We start from the raw sequence: 18,085 nt of genomic DNA, 5'->3' as shown, positions 1-18,085 counted from the left end.
TTCTCCAATAGCTTATTCTCAGAACAAACAATTTCTGTGGCTTTTCTATTGCTCTTCTGGCAAGTCAGCCAAGTAGAGTACATTATTTCCTAGTAAAATAAACCTTTATACATATTTTTTTTTTGTTCCACGGGAAATTACTCAGTGTATATAGCACAGTCGTGTCACCCTCACATTTGCACAGGATTTGCTTCCATTTATAATTGTGGGTCCTGCTGTGTTTAAGAATGATCAAGAGTTACAGAAGCCTGGTTTTCATTTCTCATCTTTTTGTTATTTCCTCATCTCCAATTTCACTAACTTCCCTTCTCTCTTTGCCATTAAACCAAAGTCCACTAACAACAGAGACCTAAACTCTTATTTACATAGATGACATGAATAGATTTTGTAGATAAAAATGCTCATTTTTTTAATGGGAGTAACCTTTTTAATGGGAATTCATTCAGTTCATTATTATCAAAACATACATTTCCTTAGGTGTTCCATGTGAAATGTGTGTGTGTGTGTGTGTGTGTGTGTGTGTATTTATACTTCCTGGGTTTTGAGCTTCAAAAGATGAAAACATTTTCAGTCTCAGATACAATGACCTTACACATGAAAAGAAATAAATTTAGATAGGTTAGCAACGTACAGTGGATCTTCAAATTCAGACTTGAACTAGCAAGACGTACACAGCCTAGCTTATCCCTCTTATCTGTTAGCTATACTTAATCTTCTTTGATGTCATTTAGCAAATGAAGTGATAACCATATCAATATCATAGGGATTCTGTGAGGGTTAAAGAGATACATATAGGATAGACTTAGCACAACATCAAACATACAGTAAACAAGACTGTATTAGTAACTAGTTTGAATGAAATGAAAATTAAACAATAGTCATGACTTGGAAATATAATAACACATCTACAAGATTCAGGTAGAATTAACTTGGTGAGGGCAGACTCTCTTTCTTCACTTTAGGCAACATTATTTATGCCCTTAAACAAGGAGCCAAGATTGTTAAAAAGATTATGTATGAAGCTTATCACTGTTTGAGCAGTTTCTATATAGTCACTAGTGGAGACAAGACTGGGTAATTAATTGCCTTGCTTGTTAAATGGGAAATATTTGCCATTTTGTTAGTTCATCCATTGCTCTGGTAATTCTGAAAATTAATTAGCACTTCCACTGGCTGTGACTTGTGTCCACCAGTTGAATGATGGTTAATCATTCATTAAGGTGTAAGACAAAACAGATGATGAGCTGATATGATATCCTTTCTTGGCTTCAGAATCTGAGAGCTAGCAGTTAATAGAGGAAAGAAAAAGTATGTAAGATCAACTAAGAATGTGCAGTTAATTAAAATATTACATTAGAAAGCTCAACCTGGTGTCTGGCACAGATGAAATACTAAAACAAATAACTGTCATCATCATCATTATCATCATCAATATCTACCACTGTCTCCATTCAAATGAATGTTTCCTTCCTTAAATGGTGCTTTCCTCCCAACAATTAAAGAATTTCAAGATTGTTTAATTAAAAATTAAAACCTGAGGCGGCCAGGTGGCAGCACAGCGGGTTAAGGGCACGTGGCACAAAGCGCAAGAACCGGGAGCCCCTGGCTCCCCACCTGCAAGAGAGCCGCTTCACAAGTGGCGAAGCAGGTCTGCAGGTGTCTGTCTTTCTCTCCCCCTCTCTGTCTTCCCCTCCTCTCTTGATTTCTCTCTGTCCTATCCAACAACAATGATAGCAATAACAATAATAATAACCACGACCACAACAACAATAAACAACAAGGACAACAAAAGGGAAAAAATGGCCTCCAGGAGCAGTGGATTCATGGTGCAGGCACGAAGCCCCAGCAATAGTCCTGGAGGCAAAAAAAAAAAAAGAAAAGAAAAGAAAAGAAAAGAAACCTGCTTATTTGGGCTCACACACGCACATCTAGTGTGACTGAAATGTTTATTTTTGCCACTAGGATTATTACTTGGACTTGGTGCCTGCTTCACTCCACTATTCCCAGTGGCTATTTTTGTTGTTGTTGTTTTGTTTGTTTTAATAGAGGGTTGGAGGTAAAGAGGGAGCAAGAGGAGGATGGGAAGAGAGTGTGGCCTGGCATTGGCTCATCCAATTGAACACACATGTTCTAATGCTTAAAGACCTGAGTTCCAGCCCTAGGTCCTTACCTACCTGAGGAAAGCTTCATGGGTAGCAAACAATTACACGAGTACCTCTCTTTTTCTCTCTCCATCTGCTCCTTCCCTCTTCATCCTTTATCTCTCCATCCACTAAAGAAACAGATAAGTACCAGACTGAAGAAGAGATAAGAGAGCAGCTGCATTCTGCTCTCCCTGATCAACTAGGAACAGCAAAGAGGTCCACCTGAGAACACAAGAGGACTAGGATGACTTGAGGAAGCCTCCAAGCCAGGGGTGAGGGCAAACACATGTGGGTCATAGACTGAGAGGGGCTTAAGGAGAGATTCCTGGGGCTAAAAGCCCATTTCTACTCAGAGCAGCTGGTACCAGTTCGGCAGTCTGCCAGTTGACCCACCACCTCCAGTCTGAGTTTTATCAACAAAAGGACTTCTGAAGGGAGGAGAAGGTCATCTTAACCTCACCAATTTGCAACTGTGAGTCTCCATTGCTGTTCGTTGCCCCTTCAGTGCTGGAACAACAGCAGGGAAGCCCTGTACTGACGCTGGAGGCAGAGAACTGGCTGGTGACTCTGAAGAAAGATATATTTATATTCCTGGTGGTCCAGAGGTCTGGATATATAGTAGGAACCTTTTCACATTGTTCTCCTGATAAATTAGGGGAGAGAGAGAGAGAGAGAGAGAGAGGAACATGGCTCTGGCATATGTCATACTAGTGAAACATACCAGAGGCCTCATTCATGCAAGAGCTGAGCTCTTTCTACTAAACCACATAGCAGGTCACTTTATGTACACATTTTGCTAATGACTTAGCTGAGTGGCTAGAGTGACTTGCCTGTGTAAAGAGTAGAGAGATGTGAAAAAAAAGGAATGGAATCCAGTTTATCAAGCCAGGGTGTAGTTTATATTCTGCCCTTGACTATCTTTGATATTTTGGGGAAATTTCTGAAGAATATATATATATATATTCAATTTTAAAAAACTTTTTGCATCCAGGGTTATCGCTGGGGGTTCAGTGCCTGCACTATGAATCCACTGTTCCTGGAGGAAAATTTTCCCATTTTGTTGCCCTTGTTGTAGGACTGTTGGCTAGGACTAAGAGAAATCAAAAAAGGAGGGAAACAGATAGGGGGAGAGAAAGATAAATACCTGCAGACCTGCTTCACTGCTTGTGAAGTGCCCCCCCCGCACAGGTGGGGAGCCGGGGGGCTCGAACAGGATCTTTATGCAGGTCCTTGGTGCTTTGCGCCATGTGAGCTTAGCCCACTGCGCTACCACCCAGCCCCCTACTTTTTAAATTTATTTTCTTTTTTTACAATTTGAAGGAATAAATAAATGACTGCTAGACCTTTACTACTATTTAAATTTTCTTTGGCATCTGCAGCTAATACATGAACCTAGTAGTTGACAAGTTACCTGAAACTATTAACATACTAGACTTCAAAAATGTTGCTCTTTTGTTTAATAATCCAATGGCAATCCAATGGTTCAAAGACTGAGGATTCAAAGAAGAGCAAAACATATTCTTTAATACGGAACCCAGCATTAAACTCTTAGCTTGATATGTTTTAAACTAAAAGAGAAATGAGGTTAATGGTTATCTTTAATCACTGTGCATTATTATTTTTTTTTAACTGGGTGAGATTTCTTGGCTTAAGGTTAATGTCATTTCTCCAGGTCTAAATGTTATTTCCAGAGGCTCGTGGTTTGGAATCCCGGCCTGGAGATGGCATTCCAATTCGCCCTCGGCTTGCCACAGCTAGACTGAATTTGCTGTTTCTGGACATAAATACTGAACAAGATCCTGATGCCTAAGGTAAGGGATGTTTGACCATACAGGAAGAATTCACTGTCTGCAGACTCCTTTGCTAAGAGAATGGAATCACCCATTAATAGTTGCTTGAATTGCAGTGAAAGCTGTCTGTAATATAATAATATACCAGTGTTTTATGTCTTCTGCAGAAAAAATACACCTCCCCAAGATTGCCCAAATAAAATAGATATAAAGTCTAGTCTAGCAGTAAGGTCATACAATTAGTCTTCCTATAACTCTGGAACCAGGGGACTCTATGTTGTCATGGCTTCAACTAGCCTTTCTTGGAAAAATATTCTTAGCCTGAGTTGAAATGCATACATAAGATAATACGAATGTGAATTTAGGACAACATCATAATCTTTGTACAGGAATACAGAAGATATCATGGGACCATAATGATCTCAGAGGACTAGAGACTGACATACCACTTTCACTTCTGTGACCGATAAACCTCCCCAACATTATTTGCAAAATTAGTATTGAAATCTCAGATTTCTTCTTCTTGTTCCTCTCAGTTACAATAGTGCTATTTCTGTTCTTTAAATCAATGTAAATCCTTGAAACTTCAAGATTTTCCTGCATCTTCCCCTCCAGCCTAAAACATCCCTAACTTCTGTAGTTGTTCCCATTATTGTGTTTTTATGCTCAATCTTTTTAAAAAATATATTTATTTATTTTCTTTTTGTTGCCCTTGTTGTTTTATTGTTGCTGTATTTATTATTGTTGTTGGATAAGAGAGAAATGGAGAGAGGAGGGGAAGACAGAGAGGGGGAGAGAAAGACAGACACCTGCAGACCTGCTTCACTGTCTGTGAAGCGACTCCCCTGCAGGTGGGGAGCCGGGGGCTCGAACCTATGCTCAGTCTTTTAAAGTTGACTTCATCCCAGAGAAAGCTAGCTTTGCCTTACCTGTCTTTCACCTATTCAGCTATACTGTGGAACATATTTGTTTTCTTAACTCTCTAGTGGGTATTTCTTATGCAGGAACAGGTTTTTGATGACATGAATCAAAAGACAAGGAACATGATGGAATGAGGGGATTGATGGTAGAGAATAAAACGAGATAAATCCTATTATTGGCTGTGTAGTATTTTTTAAAGTTCTTACTTGGGATAAAGAAGAGTCTCTGTAGATATTTCTAGTATACTATTATTTCAGTTCAAACAATCCTCGAATCAGTGTTGGTTTTTAAAATCCATTTTCTAAAATCAGTACTCTGTTGTAGATTTCTGTATGTCATTGCTCTTCCATCTTGGCCTACTTAAAACCTACATTTATTTAGCAATTTCTGTTATTATAGCATTCAAATAAGTGTAATCCTTGAGTTTTTCTCTCCATTATCACATCAAAATCTTGTTTGCTTTATTGAGTTCTTATGTATAATAATTTTCCTTGATAATTACTTTTCTTCTTTTTTAATTTTTTAAATTATTTTATTTATTTATTAATGAGAGGGGTAGGAGAGAGAGAAGGAGAAAGAACCAGACATCACACTGGTACACATGCTGCCGGGGATTGAACTCAGGACCTCATGCTTGAGAGGCTGTTTTATCTACTGCGCCACCTCCTGGACGACGATAATTACTTTTCTTTCTGCTCTTTGAGCCATTCAATTCATCTACTTGCCATGTGTCATCTTTTGCAATTTTTGCATTAAATTAGAGAATTTATCATTGTGTTACCTAAGAATAATTTCTTTTCCCCAATTTGACTGTAATCGTTTACAAGAACTTCCATCAGAGAGAAGGCCCAGTGTAACTCTAAATGTATCCTTCCTAAAAGCTATCCTACTTGGGTAGCTAGCAGCTCATAAGGAAGCCAGATGAGATCCTTTTTTATTTTTCTTGTTAATTTTTTTTCCATAAAGTTGCTCCAGGTCAAGTTTTTCAGATAAAAAGAGAAATGGTGAGATAGAAGTAGAAAAGAAATGACAGCATAGCACTAACTCTCCCCCAGTGCAGTGGGGGTTAGCCATAAACCCGGGTTGAGTACATGTCAAGGCAAGAAGCAAGCACTCTACCAGATGAGTTATCTTACCAATCAATCTTTCCTTGTTCTTATTAATCTTGATACTCATTAACATCATAAGTAGCAATTTAAGGACAAAATAATACTGTGGAGAAAAAGGTATTACTAGGCAATGTTACTGAAACTGGAAGAATTCCAGAAGTCTAGTAAATTACAGAGGGAGAAAAAAAAATAACATGCCTAGTTACTCTTACAGGTTTTTTCAAGTGATGCTAGACAAGAAGAGACATCTTATAGATAAAGCACAAAGACCAAAATATTCATTTCTTCAACCATAAGACAACTAACTAAATACAAATAGTGTTGCATGAAGACTTCTAAATTTTTAATATTTATTTTCCCTTTTTGTTGTCCTTGGTTTTTTATTGTTGTAGTTATTATTGTTGTTATTGATGTTGTCATTGTTAGATAGGACAGAGAGAAATGGAGAGAGGAAGGGAAGACAGAGAGTGGGAGAGAAAGTTAGACATCTGTAGACCTGCTTCACCACCTGTGAAGCGACTCCCCTACAGGTGGGGAGCCGGGGGCTCAAACCGGGGGCTCGAACTAGGGACTCCAACTGGGATCCTTACTCTGGTCCTTGTGCTTTGCGCCACATGTGCTTAAACTGCTGTGCTACCGCCAACTCTGGCATGAACACTTTTGAACAAAAGCAAAACCTTTGCAAGTTCCAGCAGAAGGCGCAGTTAAGTACCACATGAATTTCTCTAGAAAGAAAGCCTTACCGTGCTGTGAATCACAGCCTTAAGAGGCTTACCTGAAAGAAGAAGGAGGAGGAGGAGGAGGAGGAGGAGGAGGAGGAGGAGGAGGAGGAGGAGGAGGAGGAGAGGGTGGGAGGAGGAGGAGGAGGAGAGGGTGGGAGGAGGAGGAGGAGGAGGAGAAGAAGAAGAGAAAAAGCAATGTTTTGGTTATTTTAATACATATGTCGTCCCCACCTACAGTACTTGTTTAAGACTCATAGTTCCCACCTTACTCTACAATTATGCTGTGCAGAATGTTCTAAAACAGGCCATTCCGTCATTAAAAGTGCACTCTGCTTTGGTCCTGCTGAAAATACCAAATGCTTGTGGGCAGACTTAGTGACCACAGGCTGAGCCCAGTTACAGAAACTCCCATTCTAGGTGACTAGGCTGGATCACGCACTCTCCTGGAGCACAAGCATGGATTTGAATTCCCTATCTTCCCTAAAGAGGCAGGGAATTCTATTTCCTCAGTGACCAGTTTACAAGAGTGAGATGCCATCTGCTGGAAAATGATAATATGGGCTATCATAGTCCTCAACAATAGTTGAACTGTGTTTATAAGCGAAGCCAAAAAAAAAATTGTCATTCACTGGACCAAGAGATAACTCACTTAGTAGAGAGGACATGATGTGGGATTTGCTATGCTTCAGAACCCAAGTTTGAGCCCTGGCACCATATAGGAGGAACATAGCACTTAGGAGAGATCCAGTTCTTGTGTGTGAAAAAGTCAGTGTGGAGACAATGTAGTCTCCCATGTGCAAGTCCTGCAAAATAAAAAATAATAATAAGATTAAGGGGGTCAGGTGGTAGCACAGTGGGTTAAGAGCACATGGTGCAGAGCACAAGGACTGGCGTAAAAATCCCGGTTCTGGAAGTGGGGCAGTCGTGTAGCTGCTTAAGCGCATATGGCGCAAAGCACAAGGACCTGCGTAAGGATCCTGGTTCTAGCCCCCGGCTCCCCACCTGCAAGGGAGTCGCTTCACAGGTGGTGAAGCAGGTCTGCAGGTGTCTGTCTTTCTCTCCCCCTTTCTGTCTTCCCCTCCTCTCTCCATTTCTCTCTGTCCTGTCAAACTGCAACGACATCAATAACAACAATAATAACTACAACAATAAAACAAGAGCAACCAAAGGGAAAATAAATAAATATTAAAAAAAAAAAAAGAATTCCAGTTCCATCCTAGCTCCCCACCAGCAGGGGAGTCACTTCACAAGTGGTAAAGCAGGTCTGCAGGTGTCTGTCTTTCTCTCCCCCTCTCTGTCTTCCCCACCTCTCTCCATTTCTCTCTGTCCTATCCAACAATGATGACATCATCAACAACAACAACAATAGGAACTACAACAACAATAAAAAACAACAAGGGCAACAAAAGGGAAAATAAATAATAATAAAAATAAGATTAAAAACATGAGGGTTGGCAAGATAGAGCCCCTGGGTAGTAGTATGCCTGCTCTGTTCTACACATGACTCTGGTTTGAGCCCTGACTCCCTGGTACTGAATGAGCTTCAGTGCTGTTGATCTCTCTCTCTCTCTCTCTCTCTCCATTTTGTAGTTTCTGGCTTTTTCTATCTGAAGAACTATGAATCAGTGAAGCCCCTAGGGCCATAAAAATGAATTCCAATAAACAGAAATAATTGAGGCTCTTTGTTTTCCCTTTTTCAACTCTATGGATAGTTGTACATGGATAGTGTGTACACAGTTTCTGAACTAGCTGGGAGAGGTCCTGCATCGCTCTGTTGTAAACAGACTTCCCTTACAAGGTGTCCATTTGTTTTAATAAATGGTTAAGAGAAGCAGTTGGAGAAAGACTCATAAGAGAGTGCAAGACCCCACACCCAAAGCATACTCACTTTTAAGACAAACCAGATTGTAGAAATATTAACAGAAAGGAATACACCTTGGTATTTAATAAAACTACAATTTCCAACAGCCACTGACATTTTAATCCTCAGCATAATCATTGCATCATGAGTTGTTTGGGAGTTCGTGATTTTATTAATCAGTTAGAGGTGAACTTTGATGGTATATGAGAATGCTTTGCTCTAGCTGATGTGCTACTCTATAGCAAATGTATGCAGAATTTAAACAGAATCAGATATTGTAGTGACCATAGTGTCTTATTCATTCTGAGAACATTCTGTAGCATGAGGATATAGACTGACAAATTCCACATGTTGTTGACACATAGTAGGTGGCTAATAAGGACTGACTGACATGTGGGCTCAAATTTAGTTTTGAACTTATCTGTCTATAGGGATTGTTGTAATGAACTTCTTAAAAGCCCAATATGGACATCACTTGGGTTTGCATTAACAGGTTTGTACTTTGGAATGTCCTTTGGAATGATGACATCCAACTCTGCTATTCAGCTCCTTAAAATTGTCAGGAATTATTGTCATATTTACACATGCAAAATAGAAAAGAATCTACTCATGCGAATTTTTTTTTTTTTTTTTGCCTCCAGGGTTATCGCTGGGACTCGGTGCCTGCACTATGAATCCCATGCTCCTGGTAGACATCTTTTTTCCATTGTTGCGGTTGTTGCTATTATTGTTGTTGGGGGAGACAGAGAGAAATTGAGAGAGGAGGGTTGGATAGAGAGGTAGAGAGAAAGACGCCTGCAGACCTGCTTCACTGCTTGTGAAGCGATTCCCCTGCAGGTGGGGAGTCTGGGGCTTGAACCGGGGTCCTTGAACTTCTCACTATGTGCACTTAACCCATTGTGCCACCACCTGGCCTCTCCTATGTGAGTCATTTTATTAACTATAGTATACACAGCATGCTAATCTATTAAACAGTCTGGGAAGATTGCATAATCATTTACTCTGATACAATAAATCCATTTAGACAAGTAACTTAATGCAGTAATTTTGTCACCTAGAAAAATCTATATTGTCACTTGGGCCTTTTTCAGGATATAATTCTATCTGTTAGGATTCAGGGGGAAATATTGTTTTAACATTTCTATTGACTGTATTTTTAGACTATTGTTCAAAATGTTATACCAAAGAAAGTGTTTTTCTATTTTTTTTTAACTTTAAGTATTGTTTCCCTATTTGTGAAAGATAATTTATGAGAATTTCATAGATTTTCTGATAAGGTATGGTCAGATCTCTATTACCCCAGGCAAAAAAAAATTCCTTAAAAGAAAACTTTGCTAAATGTTTGGTTTGTTTTATTGCCACCAGGGTTGTTGCTAGAACTTAGTGTCAACACTAGGAATGCACTGCTCCCAGCAACCATTTCCTTCCTTCCTTCCTTCCTTCCTTCCTTCCTTCCTTCCTTCCTTCCTTATTTACTTCCTCTCTCTCTTCTCTCTTCCTTGCTGTCTCCCTTTCTTCTCTTTTTTTCTTTCTTTCAAAAGGGAGAAAGAAAAAAAGACACAGACTTGCTTCACTGCTCATGAAGCAGCCCCTACCATGTGGGGAGCAGGGTCTAGAAGCCAGTCCTTAAGCAGGCTCTGTGTGCACTTGGGTGTACCATCACTGGCCACTCTGCTAAAAGTTTTATAGGTCACATCAGTTTCAAGTTATTCTTCTGGACTCTAAAACCTCCAGGGCCACAATCATTTATTTCATTCTAGATGTGAAGTGTAGTAGAAATTCGATGTATATGTCCTGCCATACACATGTACACATAACAAGACAAATATGTATACAATAGCCATGCCGCCTCTTTCTTCTATAGTTAAGTGCATTTATTTGGCTTAATTTACTGAGTCCAGTTTCCAGTTATTATTGATTTTAGTTTCCTTTGTAGCACAATAATAAATTCAGTACTTTTAGTTTGAGACGTAAGGGTATATTCCTACTAAGGTGAATGAAACATGTCCAGTACTTTTCTCTATACATGTTCATTCATTTTTTAGAGCCTAGGGATGCATGGATGTGTGATTTCACTGTGTCCAGGTTGAACATTCCATTCAGATAGATAGATAGATAGATAGATAGAGCACTACCATGGTACCAGAGCTCCCATGTGTTCTACAATCTTTCTCATTCTCTTTCTCTCATTCTCCTTCTCTCTCTTTCTCTCTCATTCTCCTCTCTCTCTCTCTCATTCTCCTTCTCTCTCTCTCTCTCTCTCTCTCGCCACTTTAACCAGTAAACTATATTACAACCCCACTATTTGATTTTTGCTGTCTCTTTTGTCAAGGCTAAATTGTCTCTGACTTCATCTTTAATATGAGGAAGAACAAAGTACTAGAAAACGTGGTGTCATGATGAACATTTACAATCTCTTTGTTCCTCCCTGTTTTGTTTCCTAACTATTAACATGTTAGCAGCTCACAGTGAGTCCCTTTGAGACAAAGGGCCTATAATGAAAAGAAGTAGCAAAACATTTTTACTATCTCTCCCAGTTCTTTGATCACATTTTCACAAACCTTCCTCTGTATTTTCAGACTCTCATTGTATAACCTAAGTGGCTTGGTTAAACTTTGCCTCAGTTAAAAGTTGTGTTCACTAAGGAAACCCCACTTTTATGTGGTGAAATGATTCTCTCACATTTGTGATCTAAAATAGCATTTCATCTCCCTTTATAACATCTCACATTGCTTTTGGAGCTTGATAAATAGCAACACTTAGAATTTTTTCTCGTTGTTCTGGTCTAGTAAACTTAACCATCTTGGATCCCTCAGCTAATGCTTCTAGGATGTTTTTCTTCAGCTTTATGATTGCTGTAGGAAGTCACCAATTTTTTTTATTGTTCTTTGCCTCCCTGGGTTGTTTTCTGTTTCTCAGAAAGACTTGAGTTTGCTGCCTCTATGCGGGGCATGCCATGTGGTGATGCCCATACAGGAAATCTTGTGTGTGTTCAATATGGCCCACTAGGTGTTCCCAGGATTCCATCTCCTATTCACATAAATAACAATTCACCAATGCAACTTGAGTTGACAGGTCTCTCTATTAAGACAACACAATAGGTGTCACTGACAGTTTTCCTCTTCCCCAGGAGCAGAGCTGAAATCAAGACTGGAGACTGACAGCTCTTCTTGCTGTCTGTGGTTCAACTTGAAACCACAAGGTCCAGATGCACATGGTTTAGATTCAGTGTCTTTCTCTCACTAACACGAACCATTTGTTCAAGCTAGGATATCTGTATGAGAATAAAAGATCTGTTTCGATACTCCCCAGACAGTCAAATAAAATCTCTTGGCTTCAAGACAAATTCAGAAAATTCTACCCAACAATGGCACTCGATTCATTTTTCCCCCGTTTTTTTTTTTTTTTTTTTTTTTTTTGCAACTTGTGAAGGAATGGCAAATAAACTCCAAGCAAAAAAAAAAAAAAAAAATGCCAGTCAAAAAAAGTGGCAAATTAGAGAACCATTTATTATGGAAAGTTCCTATATTACATTTAAGGAAAATGGAAATAAAATGATATGTCAAACAGGAAATAGAGTTAGAGGCCTGCCAAAAGCAGAATACCTGCTGCTGATATTTTCGCCCTTGCTTTTTAATTCCCCCATTAAGCTAAATTAGGAATAAATACTACTCGTGGATCCTGAGGAGCAAAGTGAAATGTGTCTGAGAAGAGATTATGTTCATTTCTGGGATGTGTCACGTTAATTCTGCTGATGTTTGTGTAAATCTAGTCTGCTTAACTCATGTCTTTGCTCCACTAAACTCAAGCATATTTATGGTTTTTACAGTTTTCACTGAAGTTTTTTTGAATCGTAGAAAAAGAGTTCATATAGTAGTTGTCCTGAGATAAGCAGGGCGATATCTAAGATAGTGTCTATTTCTTTTCCTCTTGTAGTTTTAAAAGTAATTTCCCCAATTCATCATTCTTTCTGCCTAAGCGATCTTTTAGGCTCATGTTATTTGAATCACAGCATGAAATAAATAGGAAAATTAAAATAGTATAGGAAAATATATGGGGCAAATGAATAATGATGGTCAACGGCCTGTACCTAATATGAGGATTTGGCATACTTATTGAAAGAGAAACACTTGGTCTACAAAAATATCAACCCAACAATCTAGGCTTCTATTTCAATGTATTTCATCCAGTTAATGGCATGCTTTTTTTTTTTTTTTTTTTTTTTTTAATGCTTACTGCTGAGTACTATTTAACAAGTATCTATGGACCCTTTCTGGGCTCCAGTGGGGAACATGAATAAAGACTCCATCCCTAAAATGCTTACTTTCCTAAAGAGTAGGAGTGATGAAAATACATAAACAAAGACTCATGTTGGAAGTCTCGTGTCACATGCTTCAGCTATACACATGTTGGAAAACCTGACACACTTTGCTTTTATGGAAAAAAGGAACATTACACTTAGAAGCTGGCTATAAACTATCTGATGTTACAGTAAAGGTAGATTTAAAAAAAAATCTCAAGTGAAATGTGAAGTATCTGAGATTTCTCTAAGAGCACTAGACTCATTTGAAGACCTGGTCTCAGATCACGATTACTACCATCTTTTTATGTCCTCTCCTTTCATAGTTAGTGATAGCAAAGCCTACATTTTACACTGCAGAGGAACTCTTTAGATTCAGAGGGGGAAGCATAGATAAGTCCTTTAAATTAAGATCAGTTCTCATACTAGAAATGTTTAAAGACATCTTTTTCTTTATTTCTTTGTCAATCTATCTCAACTATGAGAATACTTAGTAAGATATTTGCATTTATGTGTTTATATGTTTGTGTGAGATATTGTTTTGATTGAGTATTTGCATACTGATTTAGACAGGATGATAGAGATATAAAAGATTTATATACATTTGCAAATCTCTAAGATCTATTATAATTGCTTCATGGGCGCTATAATATTGAATCTTCCTTATATTCCTTTGCAGGTCCTATTCTAATTTTATAGAGAGAAATTTAAGACCTTGAGCTATTAAATGACTTGCTCAGGGTCATGCATTAAATAATGTTAAATTCAGGAATCTGGTGTCTTAACTATTTTGAACACTAATTTCACTGGTTATGATATATATATATATGTATATATATATGTGTGTGTGTATGTTGCATATACAACCAAATAGCAGTATTATTGACAGTTATAAAATTCAGAAAGGAAAAAAGATATGAAAAGAGTGAAAGTAACAGTTTTGAATTGTATAAGAAAGACTTTATCCCTTTAGCTTTTGGAGATGAGCTGAATTTTGTGAGGTATAAATGAAACTGGAATAATCATCATTTCTTTTATAGAAACAATATAACAAAGTAACGTTCAGCTCCCATATTATTCATTGTATATAATGTAGATTTATGATGACAAATGGGAGTTTCCAAATTGGTTAGTCAAACCAATTTAATGACTAGATTCATAAATCCTTCCAACCATAACTATTACAGTTAAGAGGTTTATCATTAAGCAAACATTATTTTCATCCAGTATTTGTCTTTCTCTTTAGCTTATCCCACTTAACATGATTCCTTCAAGCCCCATCCATGATGAATCAAAAGAAATGATTTCATTATTTTTAACAGCTAAGTAATGTTCCATTATGTATAGCGACAACAGCTTCCTTACCTACTCATCTGTCACAGGGTATCTGTGATGGTCTCATTTTAGCTGGAATTTAAGAAACAGGGACAGAAAGGGTAAATACAAAGTGAAACTTGGACTGTGTATTATATGTTGCACCAAAACCAAGGAATCTGGAGAAGGAGAGGAAGGGAGGGGGTGAAGAGGGCATTGTAGTCCTGTTGCAGGGTGATGGGCATGGATCTAAGTTGAGAGTGAGAATGTTTTGCAGACACTTCTCACTAAGAGATGAACACAAGCACTTGTGTCAACAACTGTACTGTAAACCATTAAACCTCCAGTGAAATAATGGGAAAAAAATAAAAGTGTGCAATTTCTCATTTCAAAGCGAAACTTTCTTATGAATTGATCTATAAATAATTGCATCTTAAATATACATTTTTAAAAAGAATGCAACATAGTGACCACGTTTACATAGAAAAGAAAACTTTTATTCTATGTGTTTCTATTTCCTAGTTAGAAATAAGTGGACATAACATTTCTGAACGTGTGAAACCACAATGTATTGCACTGTCCTAAAATTAAAAGCTATTTGAAACATAAATGAGAATCAGGAGCAAGGACTGGAAGGAATGAGAGTCACTTTAAAATCATATATAAGAAATTCATTCTCAGTAAGAATTAGCATTTGGAATTTTGGTTCCTTGTTCTTTGACTGTTACAGGAATTTTGAAGAGACTTCTAATGTTACAAGCTCTTAAATTTCTATATAGTACTGTATCATTTATATTAGAAAATTTGAGTTCATAACATCAGAGGCTGATGTCACACAGTTAATGAAGTGAGTTTGAGATATTCTTTGGGAGATGGATATATTTTAGGTACAGTATCAGGAAAACTAACTTGGCAACCTCATCACTGAATGGAAGTACAGATTTAGCTTTTATGTCTGTTGTTTGAGCCCACTGGCCAGGCATCAAGACCGGTATTAGACTGAGCTGTTCACCAGAGTTTCCAAAGTGTACTTACTGAGTCCGTTTGCTTTAAAAGTACAATCTTCAAGAGTACAGGCTCTTGAAGTAAAAAAAAAAAACAAACAAAAAAAAACAACTTTTAGACAACACAGTGAATGAAGATAGCTACATTTTGGGTCTTATTATAAATGAGAGAAAAAGAAAAATAGAGAAACTTCTAGTTGGGGATAATTTGTGTGTATAATGCTTAGAGAAAACATGGGTTCGAGTGGTGTGTTTTGCCTCCACACAGCAGAATTCATAAAAAGAAAAGCTTGCTCACTTCAAAGTTTCATTTTTTTATGTGTCTGTATAAAGGGTCATTGATCTACTGTCTTGCATATTTATGGTAGAATTTTTTTAAATTTAAAAATGAGCAAGATGGGAGTTGGGCAGTAGTGTAGAGGGTTAAGCGCAGCGCACGGACTGGCATTAGGATCCCGGTTGGAACCCCCAGCTCCCCACCTGCAGGGGAGTCACTTCACAGGTGGTGAAGCAGGTCTGCAGGTGTCTCTCTTTCTCTCCTCCTCTCTGTCTTCCTCTATTCTCTCCATTTCTCTCTGTCCTATCCAATAACAACAACAATAACTACAATAAAACAGCAAGGACAACAAAAGGGAATAAAAAAATATTTCTTTAAAATTAAAAAATGGACAGGATGATTGTGATGTTGGCATGTTGATGAACTGCAATTAAAATAAGCAGTTCTTTTTTCAACAATGGCATATATATGTCTTTGTGGCATACTAGTAAATAAATAGCATTGCATGACAACAATCATTTTACACTTATGCTATGCCAAATAGAAAGATATTAACATGTAAAAATTTAAGTTCACTTAAATCAAAAATGTCTTTAAATTCTTAAATAAATTCCTCCTTAAGGTATGCTTACTGAATGAATTACTGACTTCATTAATTACTTACTTATATTAGACTCATTTACATTTAGATGATAAAATAAACATAGGATTTCAGTTCATGAATTTGTTTATATCTGTGTAGATATCAAGATTCCATGAGTTGAGATTTATTATTTTGAAACAAATGGTAGATATGATCCAAAATGAAACAATTCATTATAGAAGAATAGGAGAAAAACACCATTGGATTGAATGTAGACAAAGATTCCCTATATATAAGCTGAAGATCTTTGCCTAGTGGAAAACATCTGAAAGACGTTCAAAGCAAAGGAAGAGCCATATGACCAGCATGGGGGGGGAGTGACCCAAGGGTTTCTTGACAATAAGTACTGTCATATCTCACATCAAATGTGTTCCTCTGAGCAAGCACTACCCTAGATACTAACTTTTGTCTGACTAACTCTCTCTGATTCTGTGAGCGTTAAGTATGACATGTTATCTCTGTTTTGGAGATGAGCTGACTGAACAACAGAGGGGTTAAGTACCCAGATAAGTAACAGACATCAGTACTGAAATCAAGACACACTAAGTTACAGATGGGAGATTTCAAGTGCCTAACATCTGGAAGATATCTAGCTTTGCTGAAACCAGAACATCTGATACAGTATTGATTTTCCTTGTAGATTATACTTTGTTTAAAATTAAGGACATGGATGCGAGCTGGTATACTTCATTTTTTTATCAGTATTAAAAAAAAAAAGTCATGCATGATGGAAGCATGAAGAGAATCTGAGAAGGAGACAACATAAACAAATGTTCCCAATAGACGAGATGATGAAGAAAGACTGGACATAATCAGAGAACCCTAGATATTAAACAAGCGGACTAAACACAAACATTAAAATACATATGGGTTCTCGAGCATTTCTTAAAAAAACTTTACCTCATAAATTGATATGGTATGCTCTTACAAAAGACCATATATTATGCCTTTTAGAAGAAAGACAATATGTAAAAGTAAGCACAAGGAATTCCCTCTGAGAGCTGGAATTGTCAAGGTCAGGGAAGTAAATATAACTTGTAGTCCATCTAGACAGAAAGGAAGGAGGTTACTTAAAAGGAACTGTTTCAAAGGTTTTACTGTTTTTTTATGTAGCAAAGTTCTAACTGTATTAGTGAGGCTTTTTCCCACTGTTCCAGGCATATAAAGATCTACTTAACTGGAATTTGTTAACTGGGAGTTCACCAAGGAACATTCTAGAATGACAGTACACTATGTACATTTTACTATGTAGTAATTTAGATAGACAGCAGTGATTAAACTCTACAGTTCACTTGGATTCTACTATCAGTTTTCTCTAAGAAAATGGCTACATGGCAATGAAACAGGTAACTCTTCTGATCAGATCTGAATTCATACTCAGGGCTCATTTTCCTCCCAATCTAACTTTCTCTTCTCTTTTCTGTTTTCTACTAATTCGTTCACTTCTTTTCTAGACCTTTGTTGAAACTATAGAATACTCTCACTGTTTTCTCACTGTTTGTTCACTTTTTCAAATACTGGTTTTTTTCCTTTTTTAAAATATTTACTTTATTCCCTTTTGTTGCCCTTGTTGTTTTATTGTTGTAGTTATTGTTGTTATTGATGTCATCATTGTTGGATAGTACAGAGAGAAATGGAGAGAGGAAGGGAAGACAGATAGGGGGAGAGAAAGATAGACACCTGCAGATGTGCTTCACCACCTGTGAAGCGACTCCCCTGCAGGTGGGGAGCCTGGGGCTGGAACTGGGATCCTTACACTGGTCCATTAATGCTTTGAGCCACGTGCACTTAGCCTGATGCGCTACCTGATGCGCTACCGCCGACTCCCCGAAATATTGCTTTAAAAAAAAAAAAGTACTCCTTGGGGCAGGTAAGAGAACTTACCTTGGAGAGTGCCTGCTTTTAACATGTACAAGAATTAGATTCCCCAGCTCCCACCATACTGGGGAAAACTTTAATGCTGTATTAGGTCATCTCTCAATCTCTCTCTTCTCTTTCTC

Source organism: Erinaceus europaeus, chromosome 12 (genome assembly GCF_950295315.1).
Source record: "Erinaceus europaeus chromosome 12, mEriEur2.1, whole genome shotgun sequence".
Lineage (NCBI taxonomy): Eukaryota > Metazoa > Chordata > Mammalia > Eulipotyphla > Erinaceidae > Erinaceus > Erinaceus europaeus.
Note: the sequence above shows the minus strand (reverse complement) of the source record.